The following is a 25,461-nucleotide window of genomic DNA, read 5'->3' as shown; positions in this document are numbered from 1 at the left end:
TTTAATGTGGAAAACAAATACCAATACTTCAGCCATCACTATTTAATCCACTTGCAATCAGCTTTTATCTTAGGGATCTAAAAACAGTTCTATGTATGGGTGAGTACTGCACACATACACACACATACATAGAGACAATGAACTTACTTGTTCGCTTTCATTCATAAATGCATATGCACTAACACAGTATTAAAGTGCTTATGAAACAGACTGCCTTGCAAGATCAAAACATCAAACGATCAAATACAACAAGATTAAAGTACACCTGTACATGGACTACTGAGACAAAATGGTATACAGAGCAGTCTGCAAACTTCCTGACCTATGTGTCTCGTTAACAAAATGTATGATATGTGAGAGAGTGTGAGTGTATTTTCATGTTTGTGTGCTTGCATGCTATTACTCTGCCAGTTCTGATAGACCATAATGTTCATGGTTGATTGGACCTGACCTTGAAGGCTGCAACTCAGGGCCTTATCATCTGCACGATGCAGGGCAGCACTGGGAAGTCAACATGCCTGCCAGCGTTTGTCCTGTCTGTGCTTTAATGTGTACGGCTGTGACAGTTTGCATCACTAACTGTGGCTTTAATCTGTTGTTTATAACTGTCCTGTATATCCTTATGCTGTTTAGAACTGCAGAAAATAGTGGAATATTTGGATAAAAGATGATGCAAAGCTGGATGGATGGATAGAGGTGGTACTTACACTGTTGAAGGGCAACCTCACTAGTGATGTGAAAACCTAAGGGGTAATGTAGGTGTCTTTTGGCAGAGAAACACAAGGAAACCTGACGTGTCTTTGTTTTTCTCTGCCTTAAAATACATTTGAATGAATGTGGCTTAAACTTTCCATAGTAACTTAAAATAGACTTGAATGAATGAGTAGTGCTGGAAGCAGCTCACAATACTGAGAGAAAAAGGAGAGAGGGACAGAAAGGGGAATGGAGCCGGGGTGAGGTGGACATGTGGGAGAAGAGGAGCAGAAAATCTACTTTGTTCTCCACATCAATCAATTCACCTTTGTTTCTTAAACAATTGGATCAGGACCCAAACTGTGTTTTGTAGGTCCATTTCAAGCGGACATCTGCATGATGGGACGACCACATGCTTTCAGGACAATTGGCTCAAATTCACATTTGCATTCTAGGCCAAATGTGTGAAGATATTCAGACTTAAATCAACATTTTAATTTAATGAGATGCTTTCAAATGCAGGTTTTAAATACAATATAATCCTCTACATGGCTAGACATGGTTTGAATTATTGGTAAAACAATGGTAGAAATATTAAAGTATGAGTTAATACAAATAGTGAAATAAATAAAGCATATACTGTATACAGTGCAATGCCATATACGATAATTTATGTTGTTTAGACAGTATATTGAGGACTACTAGCCTATATCACAACAGGTGTTGGCTAAAATTACTGCTACTAAGTTACTGATCCTAAAAGCAACTAGTATTTTAATCAGTTACTCTCTATTAACCGTACACAAGGTGTGCTTCTTTAAATGATTGCTTTGGTGTTCATAACTGCTGCTGACAAAGAAACCCTTACTGAGTGCACTATCAACTAAACAAAAGAAAAAAATCAGTACAGGCAAGAAAACATGATGACACTGACGAATTATTTTCAATGTTTGTTGACAGCTAGTGCCAGCAAGTCAGCTTCAATCCATTTTACCTCTCCATTTTGCAATCCAGCTTCCTCTCCAACAACAGCCACATCTGCATCAGTAAGCTCAACCAGCAAATCAACAACCCCGCTACTTTATTCAATGCCGGAAAGGTCGTTGCCAAGCCAGATTTTCTTAAAATTAGTGCATAGTAACTGTAATTAGCTCTTTGCCTCTTGGACTCTGCCTTCAATATAAAAAACTGCAAATAAAGACTAAAAGTATTGTACTAAAACTAATGGTTATGGATGAATTGGAGGAGTACCACCGGAAATTGTTGGGGCAGTGTAGCTAATAGTTCAAGCGAGACCAGTCTATGAACAAGACACTACAAAGAAATCGGAGATCTCTCATTGGTAATATTAGAAAAAAGAAATCTCTGTCCTCTTGTCTCGATGTATTTAACAGCCTCACAGACGATCGCCATCTTCAGTGCTGCCTCCACTTTTGCCTCTTTCTAGCAGGTTCATTGTTAAGACCTCCTAAATTGTTGTCATATTTGTTGTCAGAGACTTCTGACTCTAAGCTGCCATCGTAAAGGATGCATGGAAGTATGTGGGTAGGGACTGTTATATTATTTGAAAGGGAAAGTTGTTTTTGTACATAAAGGGCGCATAAATGAGCCTTACCTGTCCATCATCTGTCCTTATTTTGCATACTGCTGTGCCAATCAGCATAGGGTTTTGTGCACACTGAGTGCTAACTCCTCAGCTGTTTTTTTTTTGTTTTTTTTGTCATTGTTGTTTTTTTTTTTTTTTTTTTTTTTTTTTTTTTGCCCAAGTCCCAGCACCAAAGAAGGGGAGATATGCCAGAGATCTGCACTCTACTCAGAGCACTCTTCCAGTTTGAGGTTGTGCTCATAACACTGGCATGACACTGTCATAACAGTGGCATTATAGCTGCCATGAACACCAATGACAGGTCACTTAGGTTATTTTCCTGGCAAAGTTGACATCACACAAGTCAAAACAATTTCAGATGTGTAGGAAAAGCATTAAAATATTTATTGATGTTGATGACATCCTGTCATGATTACGCCAGTGTTACGACGCTCTTCTAAACATAACTTCCAAAAATTTTGTCTTGTGATGTTCTTAGGTTGCAGACTTCAAGAAAACAACACACAGTACAGATACCTGATGCAGTGACTAACCTGAAAAAATGAACAAACAGTGCTGCAGTTCTTCAGCTGCTTATCTGTGGCTATTTACAACAATATCAGATTATGTTTTGTACTTTTAACTCACAGTAAGAGTGTGATTTCACAGCTAAATAATAAAATTATGTAATGAGATTATACAACCAAAACATCAAAAAGGTGTTGCTGTTTTAATACTTTAGTAGTCCTCAGCAAATACTGGCCTCATGAATTGGACATCAATAAAATTTCCATCTGGTATCAGCCCCAAAAACTCCATACTGGTCACGCACAGCTTTTAGCAAAAAGCAATCTCAGAGCCCATCGGCTGTAGTCTGACGACAATTCAGCCTCTGGGGATGATGGACAATTTTTCAGGACTTCCGATGTAGCTGCTCGCTGCTCGCTTCTGTTTATGTCTCAGTTTCCATTTCGTTAGTTATTGTGTCATTTTATTGTTCACACAATAGACAAACACTGATACTTTTTTATACGTGTTTTAGGTTCAGATGACATTTTCACCACCTGCTTAAAACCACTCAAACTACAAATGGCAATCAGAATGCTTCCGATACCAAAATCTTGTCTTTTGCCTACACACACACACACACACACACACACACACACACACACACACACACACACACACACACACTTCAAACATACATATACTACATATATGTATATACACATACACACATATATAAAAATCTGTTCATAGAGATTACGCAAAAAGCATATTGTCAATCATTTTGTGTTTTGTGTGACGACACGTGCTTGTTTCTCACAACACACACACACACAAGCCAGAAGCCTTTGTATTTTCCTCAGCTTTGTTATCATATTTTTTAATAATCTCTCCTATCTAGCTAATTGTTATGAGTTCCACTTGCCAAGGCAAATCTCCCTACGTATTCCTTTTATAACGGTGTCTCTCACAAACACATTTGGCACCGCGAGCTAATGAAACCTGAATCAGCCTTAATGGTCCAGCACACTTTAATTCCCCTCCATGCTAATCATTCACAAGCGGCAGAGAAGATTGACTGAACAGCCACTGAGCCTCTCTCTAATGAGCCAATTCAGGACGTTTTTAAAGGGGCCCGAAACAGAATTCACACGTCACTCTTAAGTCTCTTAAGAGAGCAATAAAGGCCAGAAGGAAAAAGAAGAGGAATGAGAGATTAGAAGAGAGAGTGTCTGGGGGATTTACAAAATAAGACAAGGGGGATTCAGATAGGGAGATTAAGGAGAAAGAGAAAAGAGAGCTACAGGGCAGCAGGTCAAAGAGGATGAATGGAAATTCAAAATAGGATTGGAATTAAAGAAAGAGGGAGTGAAGAATGAAGTGTGAAAAGAGAAGGCAGAGGGTGAAAGAAAGGAGATATGAGGTTGAAGGAAAATTAACAGCTAAGAGGAGGACTTCAAGCTAAAGCTGATTGCATTGATCATACTGTAGGGCTTTGGATATGGCATGCGTGTCATATCATGAGGTCAGACAGCTTAAGGAAAAAGACACTTTAAATTATAAGCCTCAAGAAGATATAATTTTAAATAATACATTAGCATGGCACATATGAACACCTCACACCACTGTACCAGGGCCCTGCTCTCAGTGATTGAGCACATCAGTCAAAAACTCATTGGGGATGCACTCCTGACAAAACCCACCCTCATGACACGTTTGATCAGAATCACAACTGAAAACTCTGCCAGTGCAAATGAAAAACACCAAAGAGCCAAATGTGAGGGCAAAAGCCTGATCAGTGAGAAGGAAGCAAAGAAAATTGCAAACAAAGGAACGTCTTATCAACCAAAAAACTTTTAATTTGTTTGCTTGTTATGTTTTGCTTTCGAGATTTTTTTATTTTTTCCAAAAGACTTTTTTTTTTTTTTTTTTTGCTTATTATTCAAGAGGTTTTGTTTGATCATTTTGAAACAAATGCATATTGTAGCTATTTAGATTTTTATATATATTTTTATAGTTATATAGGCTAGTTAAATAGTTTTTTAATAGTTTGCAACTTTTTATGTCCAAGGATTGTCAGCTCCTATGAGGAATGATTTTTGAACAAGTAATTTCTAGAAAAGTAGATTCATTTTAGCATCTATGGTACCTAAGAACCTGTCAAGGAAAATAATCCTCACCAAAACTCGCCATTCTTAGAGGAAGAGTTTAGCTTTCCTCCCATATCATTCCTGCTTTGAGCTTCATCTACCAATGACAATCTCATACATGCAAATCACTGGCTTAAGAATTGGGGAGGCAGGTGTCCCTGTGGATGCCAATGGGTTCTTGGAGTTATACAAAGGGTTTCGTGCACATCAGGGACACAAAACATTACAAATAAAATCGAAAACTATGAATTAGTGAAGCAAAACTGAGCATCAGAATTGTTATGCATGTCGACAGGAGGCAAGTTAACTTTATCATCCTTGCCACAAGGTCTAGTGCTCACTTAAGCCTCCAGTTTCACTTCAGAACTGTCTGACTGATCACCGGTGTGGCTGTATCTGCAAAAGTGGCCAACTGAACATTTCTCAAGCACTCGTTTAACCTATTGAACATTTTTCTTTTGGCTAGAAGAAAACATTTTTAGTTATTTTGTGTGACTTATGTTGAGATCATTCAGTGAAACACATTATAAGTGATGAGAAAAACCAGCATTGCCTGCTCAGTGAAATGTCTTCAATCCATATTTCATCGAGGAAATCATCAGTGGCACAGCTTCTCTGCGGGGATGACAATCAGTGCCAGATATGATCATTAGCAGATGGGTGCTGAGGAAATTTGTGTTTCAGAGATCAGAAAATTGCACTGGGTGGCACAGATGTAGAAAGAAGTTTATGAGAACAGATTAGTACTGTACCCTGTAGGGAGAGAAAGTAACAAGGAATATATGTTTACTTATGTGCATGAGTGTGTGTGAGTGTGTGTGTGTGAGAGAGAGAGAGACAGTGTGTGTCAGGCTGCCTTGCCTTCTAATGAGCTTTTCTTCTGTTTAATTAGCAGAGCATTAGTAGGGACAGGTGTGAGGACATAACACAAACTCACAAGCATTTATAAAAAAATTAAAAAAAAAAAAAAAAAAAGCCTTGAAAATAAACTAATGCATTCTTTCTTTCAACATACTAATATCAGATAAAATGTTTGTGTGTTCTGCCAGAAAATTAGATGTGTGCACGTGTTTCATGCCTTGGCAAAAACTTGTTCACCTTCGTCACACACCTGGCAGCACTCAGAGTGAACCAATATAGCAAGGTACAATAGGCCCTGTGCTTTTCTATAATAGGGCAGGTGTCTGAGTGCCAGCACAAAGGTCTGTGTGACTTGGCCTTCCTTTTGGCACACAGGCTGAGATAATAACTGACCACACTGGGCACAATATCCCAAGCTTCTCAAAGTGACTTTCTACAGCAAAGACACTTCTCGACTCAGTGAAGCATCTCATCATAAACTCAGTAATGAAGTATTTCCCCATTCTTTTCCCCACTTGTAATGTTACTTTTACTGATTATCGCAACACTACTCAAAACTGGATAAAGAAATGACGCTATAGGGTTACCATCATCATTTCCAAATGTTTCAACTTAATTTATGAGAATTTTTTTTTTTTTGCATTTTTGGTCAGTTCAGTGTATCAAATTAGGGCTAGGCAATATGGACAAAATTAACTATCACAATAACTTTGACCATATGCCTCAATATTGATAGGTACTTACAAGAGATCTTTGCTAAAAAATCATCAGTAATGTGAATATGATGACCAAGCAGGTAGAGACAAATAATAAAACAGGTAGAACAGTCTATTAAGTTCAAAAAATTTCATTTCTTTACTGTAATGCCGCCTTTAAAACAAGGAAGAGTAAGGCATCACTTATGGCATAGCACCTTATGACAATATCTAAAATCCCAGATGATATTTAGCTTAATAGCACACAGTTAATACGATTTCAATATATTGCCCGGCCCTATGTCAAATGGCACTAAATACTACAGCACCCATGAGCCACATTGACAGTTACTATGGTGAAGACCCCAAATGAAGCCGTAAAATATATTCATATATATTTACTATGAAATTACACTGTATTCAAGATTCATGGTTGCAACTGGGAACAAAGGACTGCATCATATTTGCTGAAATGATCCAAAAATGTCTGTGCAAATTCAACTCAGTAGCTCAACTGCACAGGTAACAGAGGTTTAAGCTCTGCAAATTGGCTGTTTGTTGAAGCAATGCTCCATGGGACTTGACTTACCTCCTGGAAGTTGATGTACACAGTTTTGTACCTTTTTTCCAGATTGTTTTCTGCTTTACTGAACAATCACAGAGGAGAGAAACAGGAAGGACAGGGTACAGAGAGGGGATACATGAGGGGAGAGAGCAGAAAAGGGCCCCCGGCGGCATTCAAACCCAGGCCACTGCCCCAGTATTAAGTGGTTTGCGATCCACAGTGATCCCCAGGGCGCCCCAAGTTTTCTGCCTTTTACTTAATTGAAAATGAACCTACACTATTTCAACATAGTTGCTGTTTGTTTGCACTGATGATCCAGAATCCCGGGCAACCAAAATAACCCCAAACACCCCACAACTCTACAAACAGTGTCATTTCCCATTTCTTTCGACTGGTGCATGACAGGCAAGTAAGTCACACACACGGACAGCTGAATAACTCACCCAATTCCCTAAACCCGTAGTTCTTCTGTATTTAATTTCAGCAGTTGTGGAAAGAAACAACGTCAAGCCGGCGTCACAATACAGATAGACAAGATGTTCTGTCACATCTCATCTCGTATTTCTCACACGAGTTCACACAACAAGACACCAATGGGGGCTGACTTCAGCAGAGCATGTCGTGTATCGGCCTCACAGAGGTGAGCTAACAAGCTCTCTGTCTGCCTGACTGACTGGCTTGATGACTGCATACAAGGCTGACTTGGTGAGAGCATCTTAACAGCTGGTTGCTTGGCTGTCCATTTCTGCCTTCCTCTCTTTATCTACTCATCTTTTTTTCTCTGTACTCAGTTACCTAACTAATAGAATCTAGGTTACAGCCTGGGAACTGTCTGCTTGCCTGCGGTTTCTGTCTGTCTCTCTGTTTTTTTGCTATTTGTTCACTTAATTGGCCCATAGAGTTCCCCATTAGAACCTGAATAAAGGTCTGTGTCGTGGTGATCCAGGAAACCAATCAGTGTGTGTGTGTATGTGTGTGTGAAGCTGTGTGCAACTTAAATTCAGAAATGAAGGACATCAAATGTTGTGACAGTGCGCATGGTACCACTGTCAGGAACATGTAGCAACCCCCACATGTCTGCATTCATTAATTCGTTCATTCATATGATCTCATTCACAGGAAAAGTGTTCATTTCTGTCAGTCATTCCCTACCATAAGGGGCTTCCGCAGTGTGATTTCTTGAAAGGCTGAAAAAACCCAGACTGCTTTGTATTGTGCCGTGTTTTACCTTATCTTGTTTTTGATCAAATTAGACCTAGAATACAAGCAATCATTCAGAAATAAATATGCAGGCGAAGACACACATCTCTCCTTCAGACACACATGCAAATCTAAAACCATCACCATCATAATGTGATGCCAGTGCAAATCAATTGAGCCAAATTCTGACACTAACTCTGAATCGACTGAAACTACAACATTAATAACTAGAAAATCAATGTATACTGGGATTACATTAAGTTTACATGTCCTGCCATACATAATGAATCTTGGTAAATCTCTCGAGGAAATCTGGATGTGTAATGTCAGCCTTCACCCTAAAGGCTGCATCAAAAACAAAAGAATCCTTCAGCCACACCTAAAGGTAAAAGTTAACCCCACGGGTGAGAAAATCAAATAAGACCATGACAGGATTGTCTTTTTCTGCTTTCTTACATTGTACACCATGGAGAGAGACTGGAAAAAGGAGAAAAGGGGATGATGTGCAACAAACCCTTGAGCCAGTCAGTCCAAATCATTGACAACAAGTTTTTTCTCTTAGATCACTTCATTCATATTAAAAACTTGCTGGAAGGATTATTATTTTAAATGCATGACCAACAAGTTATTTTTTACCCATCACTTGTTAAATAAATCTGTTTAATAATTCCTGTGATATTTTGTGCCCTGCTCCAGAGGAACCAGGGTGCTCGCTTCTTTAAATGGAGCATCAAATTGCATACTTCTGTGGTCTTGGTTAGCCTGCTGTCCCCGAGCTGGCTCATCGCATCACCATGAAATACGAATCTAATTTCATCACTGGTTACAGTTTTGAAGCACCATAAAAAGCTTAGTGTTAACCCACTGACTGCATTTCAGCTGATGTATGGTGGCTGAGGCACAATCACAAGCTCCCACAGAGCAGCTTTGCAATATTTCATCATGAGTCTCTTCTTTAATCATTTTCACAAGCTTCAAACGCAGGTTTGGTAAAGCATTGCAACTACATGATTGAACCAGGTAATCCTTTTTGATGTGGAAGGGTAAAAATAAGTTAAACATTTTGTTATAAATGTGCTGCATGAAGCGAATTGATTATGTCAAATTACGAAATACAGAAACGATATTTGATTTCCATTCCTCCAGGATGAAACGGGGTACCACCCTTCCGTCAAATCCATTTAAAAATTGCTTTGAATCTTTTTCATCCACATGTGACGCAACAGTACTAATCCATTTTAAGGCGCAGATGTCCAGGCAAAGGTGGTTTAAAAACCTGGAAAGCACTATTACATAATCATCGCTGTTTACAAATGGCTTAGGGCCATAAAACAAAACAAAATAAAATAAAACAATTGCTTCCTGTATTGCAAAGAATATTTACCAAACAGTCATACAAAGTTGACTGACACTGGCACTGACTCCTCTGCTGCGGAGGTGACTTTGTATGATTGGATTGTTATGGGAAAAGAGGTGTATTTTCTGCTGTATGGCAAACCAGGGAGGAAGTCAGCTTTTTTTCACACCTCTGATAAAGAACATGAAATTGGCTAAACAAAACAAAATTATTCAATCATCCCATCAGTGGGCTTAATTTTACACAAATGCCACATAGCAAGACAACTTAGATTTCCTCTGAAAAACACCTAAGAGGATAAGGATTTGTATTTTAATTTGTTTCTGTTGGAGGGGCATGCCATAGTATGCGTGCAAATGAGAGATAATGACTCCGAGCTGCTGCTGTTGCTGCTGTGTCAATATTGATTTTGTCTCCCGGCTGAGGTGACAAGGATGTCTAGCGGCACATCAGCTACTAGAACTTGTGTTTTCCTTAAATTCTTTCAACAGCGTTGGGTACCCAAAACAAAACTGCCATCAGTCACTGCCGCTATTGAAAATATCATACACTTTAATGAGTAAAACATTTTTATTTAAATAATACTGTAATAGATTTTAGTCATCCATCCATCTATCATTTTTCTATATTTGCTTATTTGTATTAATGCATTGGGTTAGGAGTTAAGAAATGAAAATATAGGGAACAACGTGTTTGTAAGTGTTTGAAGACAAAATGATTTGGACCAGACAGACAGGGACAGAAGTGAATACTGAACAGATCAAATTTTCACTTCAGATTCTGAGGGCTTAAAATGACACTAACTGCTCTTGTATTTTCCTTCAAACAATTTTCCTAGAAAGAACAAGGTGGGCTGAAAATGGTTTTCGTGATGGGATGAATGTGAAAGTATGTGACATCACATCATTTTGCCATTTACAACCGATGAAAAACTCCCACATAGAGGAATAGTGTATGGGGGTGAAAAATCATCTAGTTGGAGTCCAAGACATTTCACACAAAGTAGGCTGTCAGATAGGTAGAAAAAGATTTCACTCATAGTATCTGTAACAGCCATTTCTCACCATGTTTTCTCAGAACCCAGATTTTCTAAGTAATTGTGACCAAACGCCAATTTTACAGGTTGCAGAATTTGCTTGACTAATCTATACACCCTAACTATTTGATTTGATCTACTGCACTCTTTATTAGGCAGCTGATAGGGTTTTGGCAATAAAACAGTGACTTTAAATAATAATTTCCTTAAAATAAATAAATGAAAAACATTCAAATAACTGAGGACCAATTTCAAAGCTTCCCCCATGCCAAGTTTGGAACCTGACCCAGCCTTGTATCTAGACCAGTGATCACCAAGTTATCTGCGGGCTCCAGAGACTGACACTGACTAGTCTGCTCTATCTGGGGGCTTCATTTCCCTCTCAAACAGATCAACAGTGTGAGACGGGAAAACTTTTCCTGGGGGACGTTCTAATGAGCTGAGCGTGTTTCCTCAACCTTTTTTCCATTCAGGTCCTCTCTTCTCCTTTGAGAAACCTTGAATGTTGCATTACAAACACACACAGAAAGCCATGTTTCACCCCTGTGCCTTGCAAGCCCTTCTTAACTGACATTTAGACATCTTAGTGAAATCATTTGCTAAAAAAGTAAACGCTAACTCGTTTCAAGTTCCCAGTTTCTTCGTTGACGTCATTAAACCTTTATTAGCCCAGCTTCTCCCTTTTGTAAGTTGTCATTACTCACCAATAATCAGAGAGAGAGGCTTGCATTCCCGCAGAGCAGAAAGTAGCGAGCAAGTCACTTGAGAACACCCAGAGCTTGTGCCCTGATCATAAAAACATAGAGCAACAACTAAGTCAGAGGGAGCCAGGGAAAAAAAAGAGGAAACATACTGAGAGAGAGATTGAGGCCAACACACACTCACTCATGTAAAACACTAAGAGGTCAAATAACAAGTGGGAGAGTGGCGTGAGCCAGAACATATGGACAGGATATTTTAAGTTATCCACAGCGAGACTGAATCACGATTCGTAGGGAGCGCTCGCTTTCCTCCATACACTTTAATGTTACACTTGTTAAAAGAATTACAGCACTACATTTTCTCTCACACACACACTAGAGCTGGGCAGTAAGGCCAAATCAGTAATATCACAATATTTTAAGGCTATAATCACAAAACATGATATATATGTTGGTATTTTGAAATCTTCTCTATAGCACTTTATAATTGGTTGATTTAACCCTTTGATGCATACAGTCACATCAGTATGAAGATTCTAATAGGGTTGTGCAATACCAAAAAAAAAAAAAGAAGCTATTTTTGACCAAATATACCAATATCATGACAATATTGTGGGGATGATTAGTGGTGCTTTCACAAAATATTTGAGGTTTTTAATATATTGTCATCTGTAAAGCCTATATAATGACTAAGTGGGAAGCGAAAGGCAAATATTAGAACCGCAATTTTACAAAGTGAACAATTCACAGCCAATTATAGTCTATCCATGTGCTGCATTTCCATAAATACTCAAAATAAATTGCAAGCAAACAATAAAATATAGCTTTAAAAAGATCAAGAAAATTAAGGTACATTTGCGTAACAGCTGTTTAAACAAACAAATCACACGTGACACAGTACCATGAAATTACTAAAATACAACATACAAAATGCAATGCAAGGTCTACATAACTACATAATACTAAACAAACTCAATGCTTGATCCAAGACTTCAAGTGAAATGCTCAGTGATGACCTTTGGAGTTAAGCACACAGCTCTCTCTTTATCTCTACAAACATACTCACACACACACACACGCACACTCCTCTTCTCACCTGGGAAGTGTTAATAAACTGTACAGTGTGCTTCTGTCAGTGCTTCAACAGGGTATTGATTACCAAGGTATTACATCATCAAGCAAGTGGAGAATATTGACTGGCTGTAGGGCCAATCGGATTCCTCCTGCCGGGATGAACGGAGGACCTCCGTGACAGAAACATAATTGGCTGGTCAGTTAAAATGGCATCAGCACTAATCCTGAACAGAAAACATTTAGCGATGGGAACAAATGACCAACGATTTTTTTAAACCTAACACATGGAAAAATATTTAGGGAAGAGCTGTTAGTAAGTGATTTTCCAGCCAACATTTACTTTTTTGTCATTTTATCGCACCCCTCAATTTATTTAACCTTCAATTAAACAGTGTGGTAATGAAATATCTACATGTCTGAATTTCCCCATTTGACCATGGCTTTTCTTTTGTTGTATTCTGTGTCTATTATGCTACTTGTTATGTATTTATTATAAGCCATAAGCTCCAAAAAAGCATTGTGCATATTAGCTAATATTATACTGATATAATAGAAAAACATAAGTGTACAATACTGAGAAGGTTTGTACTAATACAACTATATTATAATACTACTACTACTATAATAATTCTTCTATTACATTATAAAATACAGTAATACTACTATTTAGCTATAATCTATACATCATGAGTAGTTATTTTAGCAAGCTTAAGGTACTGCACTAGGAGTTTCTTCCCAAAGCGGTGTGCACAGTGTTCTTTTAGTTCATCTTTATTACAAAGCATTAGTTAACAGTTTAAAAAAGGCCAATTATTATAGCAAGGTGTCGCAGGCATGGTGATGAAATCTGTGTCAACCTAATCATGTTTGATCTGTGTGTCTGCATTTTTTATTGGCTGAATTTGCTGAATGCCATGCACGGCCACTCACATAAAGGCCAATTTGCTGTTCAGTGAAGTTGCTGCACAAAGTTGGAGATTTTGAAATGTTTTCGTGTTGATTCTGCTGCTTTTTGTTGAAATCGTCAGTCCAGTCCCTGCTATCAGATGTAACTACAGTTTCTGGAACCTTCATTCTCCATGTGACATAGGATTAAAACCTTTTTCACTGACCACTGACGACTCATGGTGACTACATAATACAAAATAGACATAAAATAATTGTTTTTGGGTGAAGCAGTACTTTAAGAGGGTATTTTGGTTGGCCTCACACACAAAACAAGTGGCAAGGTTGAAACTCAACACTAAGCTCATTTTCACATGTTTTATGGTGTAGCCTATGGTTACAGTATGTGCTTTGTAGTGTCCATGAAAATTCTTGTCTTTGTCTCAAAATATTGTTTTGTCCTCACTGTCTCTCATACTTGCTATTCTCTTGTCAATTTCTTCAGAAACAGTCTTTGTTCTCTCTGAGATAGAGGAAGATAGCAGACAGAAAGAACAACAGGCATACACAGAGATAAGTAGACTAATGGTTTCAAGCTGTCAGCCAGACAGACAAATAGAGAAAGAAAATGTGAGTAATTTGAGGTGGACGGAGAGAGCGCTAGAAACAAAGGCTTCCAGCGATAGCAACTGATCTGCCTGCAGAAATGAAAGCAACTTGAGAAATGTCCTAAGAGCTGAGGATCAGGGCTAAAACACCAACATCAAAGTGTGTCTGTGTGTGTGGACATGTGCATGAACATATTTTCCATCTATGACTTTCAATGTGCATCTGTTGATTGAGCCAACAATGAAGTGGCCCCCTGTGGTCAGCAGGGACAAATTCAAGCATCAGACCCTCAGAATTAGCTTGCCTCCTGTGTGAACATATGTTTCAATAGAGCAAAAACATTAAATACACATGCACCAAACACACACGAGATAACCTCCCAGTCCATATTAAGAAGTGCTCAAGGACAGGAATGACCACATTAAAGCACATAAACCCACGTATTGATAACAGAGAAAAATAAACTCATGCACAGTTTTTTTTGTCAGTTTTCCTGACAATCCATTTTTGACAGGTATGTACCTGTCAAAAATGGATTGTCAGGAAAACTCGTGGAAGCAGAGAAAGTGAGATGAGCTGTTAATTTCTTGCCCCCCCGCCAGGCTAAGCGTCGCTTGTTTATTTATTTTAAATAGTTTTTTATGCACCAGAAACAGTGATACCAAAGACGGTATATAGAGCTTTTAACCGCATCTGGTGATACGGTTGAAAGTGCAATGGCGACATCTTATGGTCGATACGTGAACACTTTCTTTTTCCGAAGTCGGAGGAGCACTGGAGGAGACGATGAGCCCGCTTGTTCACCCCCAGGCCGAGGGGAGTGCATCCCCGGCGAGCCGACCGAGCCGCGGCTCGATGATGAGGCAGAGCCAGTGCGAGTTAGCACGGATGTTAGCACGTCGTCAGAGCAGAAATTACCAGGATAACGCCCACCAAGATGCGCCGCTACGCGGAATATGGCGGGATTTTACATAAGTTGAATGAAATGTCGTTTTTGAGTGGAATGTGAACGTATGTCTGGCAAAGGCACAGAAGATTTCCAGCTACCGCAGCGCACTGACATAGATTGTGTAACAAAGTGAAGAGTCGCCACTCTGCTCTATTTTCACTGGCTAACAGCAGTACACTGGCTTAGCTTGTCAATTCAGAGAAGAGGTACCACTCTGGCTTATTTTTCAATCTATGTTATCACAGGTGTGTTTGATAAGTAATTTACATTTTTAAAATAATAATAATAATTTAACATGTTGTTAAATTATTGGAGTCAACCCCCCCACCCCCAACCCCAACCCCCTCTCCAGCGGCCCGACCACCAGGCTTAGCAAGTTTTCTGGGGGAAACCCTGACTCCAATACACTAGTGGGTGTCTGAAAAATATCCCAGTGGAAAATCATGGGGAGCATGTCGTTAACAAGCCACCCTACATAATTTTTTGGGGAGAGGAGGTTCCCATTTTGAAAATGAGAGGTTTAGAAGTTGAACCACAACTTCTAAACACACGCACACACACACAGACACACACACACACACACACACACAGACTTGGGTTTTATTGGAAAATTATTATTATGTACAGTATGCATGTGTTTGTGGATTCAGAAACAAATAATATCCCTCAAACCATTCATTACTCATATCTTCCACTTCTCTTGAAAATGAACGCTGTGAGCTGAATGCAAGGCAAGTTAATTACCGACAGTTATCTGTCTCTATTTCTCTAACATTCATCTCTGTCAATTCAATCTCTGTGAGTGTAATAATCCCTCACGGACACTGAAGGGGAGGGGACTTCCAGTTCAGTCAGTAATTAATAACCCTGCTGATTCATACAGCTTTTTGATATTCACCAGAAGCCTGTCTGTCAGAGTCAGAGATACAGATAGCAGGAAAAAGAAAGACACACACAGAGAAAGAAGGAAGGCTGGGATCAGACTACACAATATTTCTGTCTGTCATAATGGTCACCTGGTCAGATTAAGCATTCATAGTGACATGAAGTCTTTCATGTTTTGACCTACAGAGGCCACACTAGAGGTTTGACCCCCAACTAACCAACACATGCCATCTCTCACCATCTAGTGTAACGTCCACCAACGATCATGGAGGAAGGACAAAGAAATTGACAGTAAATGACCACTAGAGACATGCTGACACAGTTTTAACACATGACCACAAAAGTTCAGAAAATTCAAACATGCCAGATCACACTGTCTTGAGCCATCCTGGATGACAAATCTCAATTTTTGGACATGCTACACAGTTTGAAGGCAACCGCATATCACAAAGTCCATATTTGAGCACAGTGCTGAAAAACCTGGCAGCCTTGGCCAAATGGTGTCATAATTTGTTGACCTAAAATTTGTGTAACCTTATTAAATCGGAGTCTGTGTCTGTCTGTTGTCATGTACTTGATAGGTATGAGTAAGCAGCTTTTAGATCTCACAACATCCAAAATTGAGACACAGAGTAAAGCTGTCTCTACTAAAAGCATCTAACAGAGGCGGCCATTTAAATTGATCAAAGTATGGCACGTTGCCCAAAACCATTTCAGAGACCAGTAAGCGGAGTGATAATGCATCATCCCTTGACACCCCACGGAAACACCTTAGAAACTTGTCTAACCAATTCTATGCTGCTCTGTTCCACTTTACGCCTCAACTCCTACTCTACTTTGCTGGGTAGCCAAAGGCTGCAACAGCAGCATGACTCCACTGGTTCACCACACAAAACAGAGAAAATGAATACAACGATGGACAATGATTCCTCAGTTTCTAGGGAAATGCAATAAATGAAGGTTGCTGAGTGTTACTATTGCACATAGCATTGTCTGAAGCCACTCTTAGTTATGATTTAGCCAAATCAAACTGACATTTACAAAAAAAATTGTTGCTGTACAAAAAGCTTTGTAGAGCATTCAATACATTCAAAGGTCATGGGAAAAAGTAGGTGACACTTGCTCTGCAGGAAAACATAATCAGCTCCCTATTTATCCATAATAGAAGACATCCCTGACAACAATCCTGTTTTTCCAGGTTTCTCCCGTATTTAAAGGTCATCTCCTTGCGCTCTCCCATTTTGTTCTTTCTCCTAGGAAGCTACCAAAATTTCCATTGCCGTCAAACTTTATTATGAATTATCGTCATACACTAATTCATAAGTTTCATATTTCTGTCTGACATTACCCAACTTGCCAGATTGTCTATGAAACACAATCTGCACACACAATACATAACAATTACAACCTATCTGTCACGACAACGTGGCAACACAAAACCCAAGAGGTGTGTGGTGTGTCTGCTCTGTGCACAGGCAGATGAAACCTAAATGTTTGCAGGTATGCAAAAGTCATCAAAATGTCTTATTTTATGCGCAAACTTTTGGTTCTTTGGTGTTCACATGTGGTACTTTTCATTCTTGTGTTGTGAATGCAAAGGCTTCATGATCGGCGAAGATAGCTACAACCAAGAGCACAACTCCTGGTTACATATTACTTGGATTCACTTGTATGCACATTTCAACAATGGGGGTCAGTCAGTCAGTCAGGGCTACACAGAATTCCTGGCCAACTGTAATTCAATTCATTGCTTCAATGAAAATACCAAAAATATAAATAGGCTAAAATAAAATAAATAAAATACCATATAATCAAAATACCATACAATTACCATATAATTTTTCATTTTTTACAGTATTTTTACACTAAAAAACAGTATGCATGTTGGTTGGTCATATATCTGTTAAGTGTTGACGACAACCATTTGATAGCATTTCTGTTTTATTAGCTCTGTCAAGGAGGTTATATTTCTGCTCACATTAGTTAGTTGTCTTTTTCTGTCTGTCAGTGGCGTCTCTCAGAAACATGATTAAATTTCTATGAAACTTGAACAGACGGGCTTTGGGCCAATGAATAACAAACAGCGACAGTAAGTCTAATAATAAAATCTGGATATTTTCCAGCCATAATTTTGGAAGTGACAAGTGAGATGACCAATTCCTTCCAAATCCTAGGATTATGTTTGTAGGGTCAAGAAATCAATTCAACATAAATTTTAGATGAAAGGTTTGATGTCTCTGGGTGTTGCAGCAATAATTGAACAATTGTTCAGGTTTGTGCTGTCCCAGTGCCCCCTAGTTGGTCGTGGGACAGGAAAGGGAGAGAAATGACATATGTCAACCCTCCAGACTGGATCATTACCGCATTTACTGACAGCTGATGCCTGCAGACTAAAAAGTATCCCAATGCAGCAATGTAGCCATCTGTGTAAGAAAAAGTCACTATCAGCTGTCCCAAAAGTTACTGGAAGTCACTACATGACATAATCTAATTTGCATACAAGGGTGACTTGCATGATTAACAAATACGAGTATTATAACAAAATCATTGTTCATGATTGGCTATAATGAATGTTATGCTGCGATGCGCTATTGCAATGCAGTCTGAAAACTCTTAACAAAATGGATGTCATCCCCTCAAACTGCACCTAATTCCAGACACTAACACCCCCACTCCTCACACCCTCCCTCTTTTGGCCATAGTTTCATCAGAGACCCTCATAGCCTCTCATTTATTCATCCCCACAGCCATCCAGCCATCATAGAATCATAGCATCATCATCACTGGGCAGTTAAAGTGGGTTTTCTCTGGTCTGGTCGATACAAACATGTCAGTCTAATGCCCACAGCTCTGCAGGCCAAACATAATTGATGTATTACGGCGGATGTGTTACGCGGGGCGGCACCAAAAGCACAGAAAGGCAAGCATGTGTGTGTGTGCATGCAAAAGTTTGAGACAGTGAGAGAGAAAAGGGGGGGGGGAAGGGTTAGGAATGCTTGCTGCAAGACTACCACAATTATAACAGTGACATTCAAGGCACGATTCATGATTATTGGATTTTTTTTGCCAAGTACACTGAGCAGGGAAAAGTGTTCCCATGGATCATTCACTTGTCAACAAATTATATCAGTACTGTCACACTGTTCTTTATTTAATGTTCAGCTAAAATTACATTTCAATGGCCATTGTTCCTTTTTCAAAGCTTGTTCCGTCATGTCTTATCTATTTATGTATTTTATAACAGACTAAACAAATTGCTTGGGAAGGACCACCTTGTGTGTAATATCAGATGAATGAACTCGATGAACAGATTCCACCTAAAAGCCTGTGGGCACACTTTGCTTTCCAAATGTTTTTGAGAGCAAACATAAATGAATTTTCATATAATTTCAGTTTTGAATGACATTTGCTTGAATTTCTATCTGACTTTAACTATTTTTTAGCATTCAGTTTGCTTTTTAAAGACATAACTACATCTATATGGAGGCACATAGGATTTGAGGATTCTAGTGTGAAGCCTACACACCTGACCTTTCCTAGCTTTACAAAAGCGGTGCAAGAGAGAAGTGCCTTGTTATAATGTGTTTGATTTGCAGTATCTATAGCTACCTAGAGCAAAAACTGAACTTAATCAGTTGTGTAAATTTAGTCTGACCGTGGGACCTAAGCTTATTAAATCCAGAAAAAGACCCACGACACGCTGGCACAATCTACAAGGCTTTTCCAACCATGGATCTGTCAGTGTCACATGACAGTTCTTGTCTTGGGGTTTTGCTATTTTGTTTTTGCTTATATAAAGATGATCCTTTATACACTCGGAAAATTAAATGACTCACCGCAGTGTGACACACACTTAAACCACATTGACGTGTATGGTGCAATTGGGAAAGTCTTGATGTTTTTTTAACATTCTGGAAAAATTCAGTTCATAGAGTTTTTTTTTTTTTTATGTCACAGTGATGCAGTGGTCGTACCAGCTGCTGAAAGACTGTGATATCACAATGAGACATTTCTCTGCTCTACAGTACTTCATATTCCTCTTTAGAACAAGAGATGTTTTACTTTTTCTAGTCAGAAGAGGAATCCTCACTTAAACAGTTGAGCTCTGTCAAACATGAATAGTCTAAGTACACACACATACAAACACAGAGAGAGAGAGAGAAGAGAGAGAGAGAGAGAGAGAGAGAGAGAGGAGTTTCTAAAGTATATACAACCTTGAGGCTATTCAGTTCATGCATCAACAGCCCACACATCACACACACAGTATATATGCAGAGAATATTAACTGCATGCAGAGCACACAGGCAAGATTCACACATGAAGCATTCCCTCCAAGGGGGCTCATGTATGAAATTTTGCAAAGATTTGACATTGACGTCTTACACACAAAGAAATGTGGAGACATGAATACACATACTTCCTCACAAATTTATAAAATGCAACCTTCTGTAAATGAGCACCAGTTGTGGGTATGCTTACTGTTACACAACACATGCAGAGGTGGATTTTTGTGTACATAAACAAACTTAATATTCACACTCTGTCAGCTCCCCAAAAAGTGCCATAATTGGTTGTTGTACTGCCCTATATTTGACTGTTTTGTTTTTCGTTTTTCATTTAGCTCTCTGTGAGCGGGATATTTAGCAGGTGCGCCTTCTGGCTGTGTGCTCTGCCAAGAACTATAAATGCCATCCAAAAAATCCATGAAAAACGTGGGAATGATGCCACTCAAGAGAAATGAATAATGATAATGATAAAAAAGGACAAGAACTGGCCTCAACTATGCCATGATTTTATTGATTGCCACATAAGCCTCATGTTTTAGAATAAACCATCAGAGCACCAAGTGTGCAAGAAAGTTCTCATGTGCACGTCTTCGTAATCAAAGGCCAGAAAATTGACATGACATGCCTCGCCATTGTTGTGCTAATAGCATTTGCCCATATTGTGTTGTTGTTGTTTTTTTAAATAAACGGTTAAATCTTAACTATAGCATACTGTAAAATGGATAATGGGATTTGTCACAGTGATAGCCAAGAACTGAGGGCAAAGAAAACCATGGCATTTAATGAGACACTTTTCTTACATACAGCGCTGAAAATTACAGGTATGATAAAAGTGGTGGTGGCCTACTGGTAAGAGAAGTGAGCTTGTGACTGCAAAAAACGGTGAGCGGATTGAGGAAAAACACACTCACCACTACCTCAGCAGCAGCTGATGAGGTGCTCTTGTGTAAGCAGCTGCTCCAGTGGAACTGCTTTCTGGCCAGCAGCATAAATGTGCACCTTTTGAGGTGTGAAAGTCTGCAGCTGAACAAGTGTGAAGCAGGGCGTTGTTGATAAAAGGCATATGCTCTCAGCAAACTGTCTTCGGTGACAACATGACAGAACTAAGCAGCTCCCATGAATGTGTGCGACTGAGCGTGTAGTTAAGTGCATGTGTGCTCAGTAAATCATCTCTGGATATGTAGAGGTTTTGGTGCCGCGCAGTCTTGTATCTTTTACTTGTAGAGTTTGACTGTTTACCATCTGCAGAGGGTGATTCATGACTCTGTGATCAGGTCTGCTGGTTGGTAACCCCTGTGTGTACTCCGCTGGCCCGGAGTAATTCCTGCAGGCGCTTTCTTTAGTGTGCCTCCCTCTCTACTTTTCAACTGCTTAAATAATACATAAAAATGCTATAGAGGTGAATGGGCAGACTCTTCTTACTCTTCTTAAAGGGTTCAGTTCACACATAATACAAAAAAGGCACTTTCTCCTTTAGCCCCAGTGTAATCTATCCGTCTATAAAGTTACTGTGCGATTTGGTGAGGTTTCCAGACTGTCATGACCTTCCTTATCTTCCAGCACTCCACTATCATGGGGCTGAATGGGTACATATTTGTTTTGCCAGCAAACTGTATCGATCTGAGTGAGCTGAAACTCCTTGGGAGTCATTCACTACATTTACATGCACAAAATTTTCTGTTATTTGCCCTTATTCTGAAAAAGACAATATTTCTACCAAGCTGCTAAATGGCTAGTGAAATAGGATAATACACTGTTTACATTCAGCCGTGCATACACCAATTTGTTCGACTTGTTGTGTGAACAGCTTCCATTTGTCATTTGTTCAACCACCTTGTAAATGTCAGTGCTGCTATATTTGACATATCCAAAAACATGTTGATATCCAAGTCTTTCATAATGTGTAAAAGTAGGTGTGTTTCTCCTTCTGAGCTTTTCTTTTGTGAATGCATCTCTACCACAGAAATGAAAATAAACAGGCAGCCGTACATGGCAAACTACGGTAAAAACCCCAATCAAGATGCACAGTCCGAATGGGCTGTAGACATGTCCATAGAATGCTCCTAAACCAAAATAATATAGGCATACCCTACATGTCTAAATTGGAAAATGCCACATTCAGAAAAAGGCCTAATTAGGAATATCCAAAGGGAATATGCTGTTTGCATGACCCATATCAAGTTCAGAATATCGTCATATTCATGCTAATCATGTAAAATTAGTGTGTATGTAAATGTAAAGACTTAAGTACTGTCACTGTTGAGTTTTTCACAAGTAAATTTTTGATGATTTGAGTTCCACAAAAGAATACCTATCCAGCCTCATTATATTAGGAAAGCCAGGAGACAAGGAAGGCCATGGCAGACTGTGAATATGGACAGAAAGATTGCACTGGGTGTAGGTGGAATAAATCTATTTAATGTATTTTGGGTGAATTTCCCCTTTAAAAAAGCATTGTAAACACACAAAAATGCTTGTTGGAAGCTGTGGCAGTTTTTCATCTATTCCTGAGAGAGTTGCTTTTTGGACGTATGGGGATTCTGCAGAATAAGAAATATGAGCTTTGATCACATGTTACTCCCTCACTGGTTGGATGTAGCCTACATGTTTCTGAGCAACCTGACTGGTTGGCTTGTAGGCTGAGTGAGAAAATACTGAATGTACAATTACTGCAGCGTTTATCCAAAAGACTTAATGTGCATACGGTGGTAACCTACATCACAAATACACACACACACACACACACACACTAACACACACAGAAACAGTTTTAATGCAATCAGCCTGCCCACACCACAGACAGGGTTAGGTTTCAACACTGGGCAGTGTATCTGATTTCAGCCCATACTTTATACAGATTAAATATTTGTAAACAGTACACATTAATTATGACAGCCAGAAGTAGAGGATGTATTCCTGTTTCCACTAAGACCTCTCTGTTAATGGATCAATGAGTTTCCACATGTAAACATGGAATGTGAGTCAGCGGATCAATGGACATAGGATCTTGGATAAAATGAGAGATATGCAAGTAACATGTGACGTACTGTGTCCCCATAGTAAGAGAGGGAAGCCAGGAAGAGAGGAAGAAACTGGAAGAGAGTAGAAGATCAGATGTGGAGGGGATTTAAGAAGAGCATTACATTAATTAAAGGCACATTAGATGAGTGGAAAAAAGGTGGACAAGACATGCAGTGAGAGGATACGAGCATGGAGCAAATTTGTGAGACTATAAGTAAGGTGTAGATGAAGAGTGTGAACGGGATGTGACAGAGATAAAGGGTGATTTTGGGGAGAAAGAGCGAAACAGAGCGAGTGAGAGAAACCAACTGGAGGAAAAAGGAACACGCCTGCTTGACAACCCATCAGCAGATGGGTTTTTGTGTTTGTTCACAGATTCATTCACAAAGCCAGAGCCCCTGCTGGCTTGCAACTCTCACCACTAGGAGCTGTCACACTGCCTTGTCACCTGAGAAGAAGTCTCAAATGTACCAAGTCTACATTCCTAGTTATGTCATGAGCACACCCTTGGTCCACCAACCTCTGACTAGGTCCCCAATTACTGATTATAACATGAAGATGAAGTGACAAAATAAGGTCACCAAAGCAGGCACATTGTAAAAAAAGCACTCACCCCCTAATGCATAAAGCTTCAAGGTACAAAGCACTGTCCATCAATCAGTGATCCGGCCATCTGCTTTTAAACTTTATCATACCCTAAGACACTGTCAGTCAGGACTAATCCAACAGTATGACAGGAAAACTGCCATCCTACATGAAAGTGGAAATCAAGCTGTCAGTCTCGCTGACAGGAAGGCGCTCCAGAGCCCCAGCACTACAAAGAGGGAATTCACCCGCATGAATCTTAATATACTGCAGGAAATGACCGATTCGGTTCAAGAAAGATAGATAGATAGATAAATAGAATGTTTTGTTCTTTCTTGAGAAAACTGAGAGCTTTGTTTCCATTTGTTTCAAACACTTTAACGCGTGTGAGCAGTCTATGAGCATCAGGCAGGATCTCCACAGATGACCAGCGTCTCGCCTCATAGGGTCAGCGGGTACTTCCCTACACAGCCATCCAGGTACTTGTCAATTAGATTATAATGGTACTGCTGAGGGAAATGTGATCCCACATATAATGCAAATCAATAACAGCTAGGTTAATGGGTGAGTTTAGGTTACAGTCTTCTCATTGTAAAAGAGGTAGATATGGCCTGACATTCAATTTAAATCAATGGCAACTTGGCAAATTGGTATATCGGCTGCTTTGTTATGCCCAGTAAAAGACACTGGTCATAAGTGTGATATAAAGTAAGCCTATAATACATTTTAGAAGGCTACTGCACAATCATGATAGTAAAACTGAATGGTAGCCTTCAGGGATTTTACAGTGAGGAGATCAAAAAATGCCAAGCAGCCTACCTCCCACTTTGTAGGGATGCTACACTCAAAATTTACATTGGGAAAAAAAATAGAATTGAAGAAGAGGGTTTGTACAGCTCGCCTGAACTTGCATTGTATTACAGATGACAGGAGACAACAAAGCCAGCAGCTAAAATCCAGTCAACTCATTGCTGCTTGGTTTCATTCATTCCTCCTAATAGCCTGTACACAGTCGGGAAATTGTTGGATATCGAACTAAATGCACGAAGAGTCCGATCAAATTACAGTCAAAGTGTCAAACATGAACTAAACGACTAATTAAGATATATAAAAGTGTTTCCGATTCGATTACAAAAACCCATCAGAGGATTGATTACCTTTCTCCGACGCTCATCCACACGTGGGGACAAAGGGGATTCCCGACGCCTTCTGAGCGTTATTTCTGGACGGGAGAAGACAGCTGCCAAAAATCTGTGTTTTTAGTCTGTATCGGCCACTGCTCGGTCCATCCTCTCATGGGATATGTTTATTCACCGGCTTTCCCCGACGAGCAGTGTAATCCAGACTCTTCGGTCGGTGTCTTTGCCTTTTTGATTTACATGATCTGGGGTTTGCTGATTGTCCACTTTGCCCAGATTGAAGCTTAAATTGCGCGTCGGCGGAATGAATTTTACTGAGCGGACGCGCTCAATTTGGCCATTAACAAGATGTTTTCCGAAATCGGAGAAGCCAATTGTGTTTATGCTCGGGGTGACAGCTTTCGCGTGTCAAATGCATCGGAAAGTCGGTGTTCCCCTCCCTCCATCCCTCCATCCCTCCTCCTCCTCCTCCTTGGCAAGCGAGTAGTGTGGACCAATTGAGAGAGAGAGAGAGAGAGAGAGAGAGAGAGAGAGAGAGAGAGAGAGAGAGTGCCACACACATTGGGTCCAGCGAACCACAGGCTGAGTCCAAATTTATAGTTTTTTCATTATAGTGAAGAACAAATATTTAAAAATAAAATTAAAAAAAGCTAGTGCATCTATTCATAACCCTTAGCT

At 39.5% G+C, this 25,461-nt stretch overlaps 1 protein-coding gene across 1 annotated transcript in view; it reads right to left on the bottom strand.

Moving 5' to 3' along the window:
- pde4ba (phosphodiesterase 4B, cAMP-specific a) overlaps positions 1 to 25,130 on the bottom strand; it is a 195,472-nt gene extending 170,342 nt beyond the window's left edge. The window contains exon 1 of the mRNA XM_030049071.1: positions 24,802 to 25,130. The gene's annotated coding sequence lies outside the window, so the exon portion shown is untranslated. The remainder of the gene's footprint in view (positions 1 to 24,801) is intronic.
- Between the last annotated feature and the right edge of the window lie 331 nt (positions 25,131 to 25,461).

The sequence above is a fragment of the Myripristis murdjan genome, chromosome 4 (assembly GCF_902150065.1).
Source record: "Myripristis murdjan chromosome 4, fMyrMur1.1, whole genome shotgun sequence".
NCBI lineage: Eukaryota > Metazoa > Chordata > Actinopteri > Holocentriformes > Holocentridae > Myripristis > Myripristis murdjan.
The sequence above is the reverse complement of the archived record's forward strand: the minus strand, read 5'-3'. Positions and strand labels throughout refer to the sequence as shown.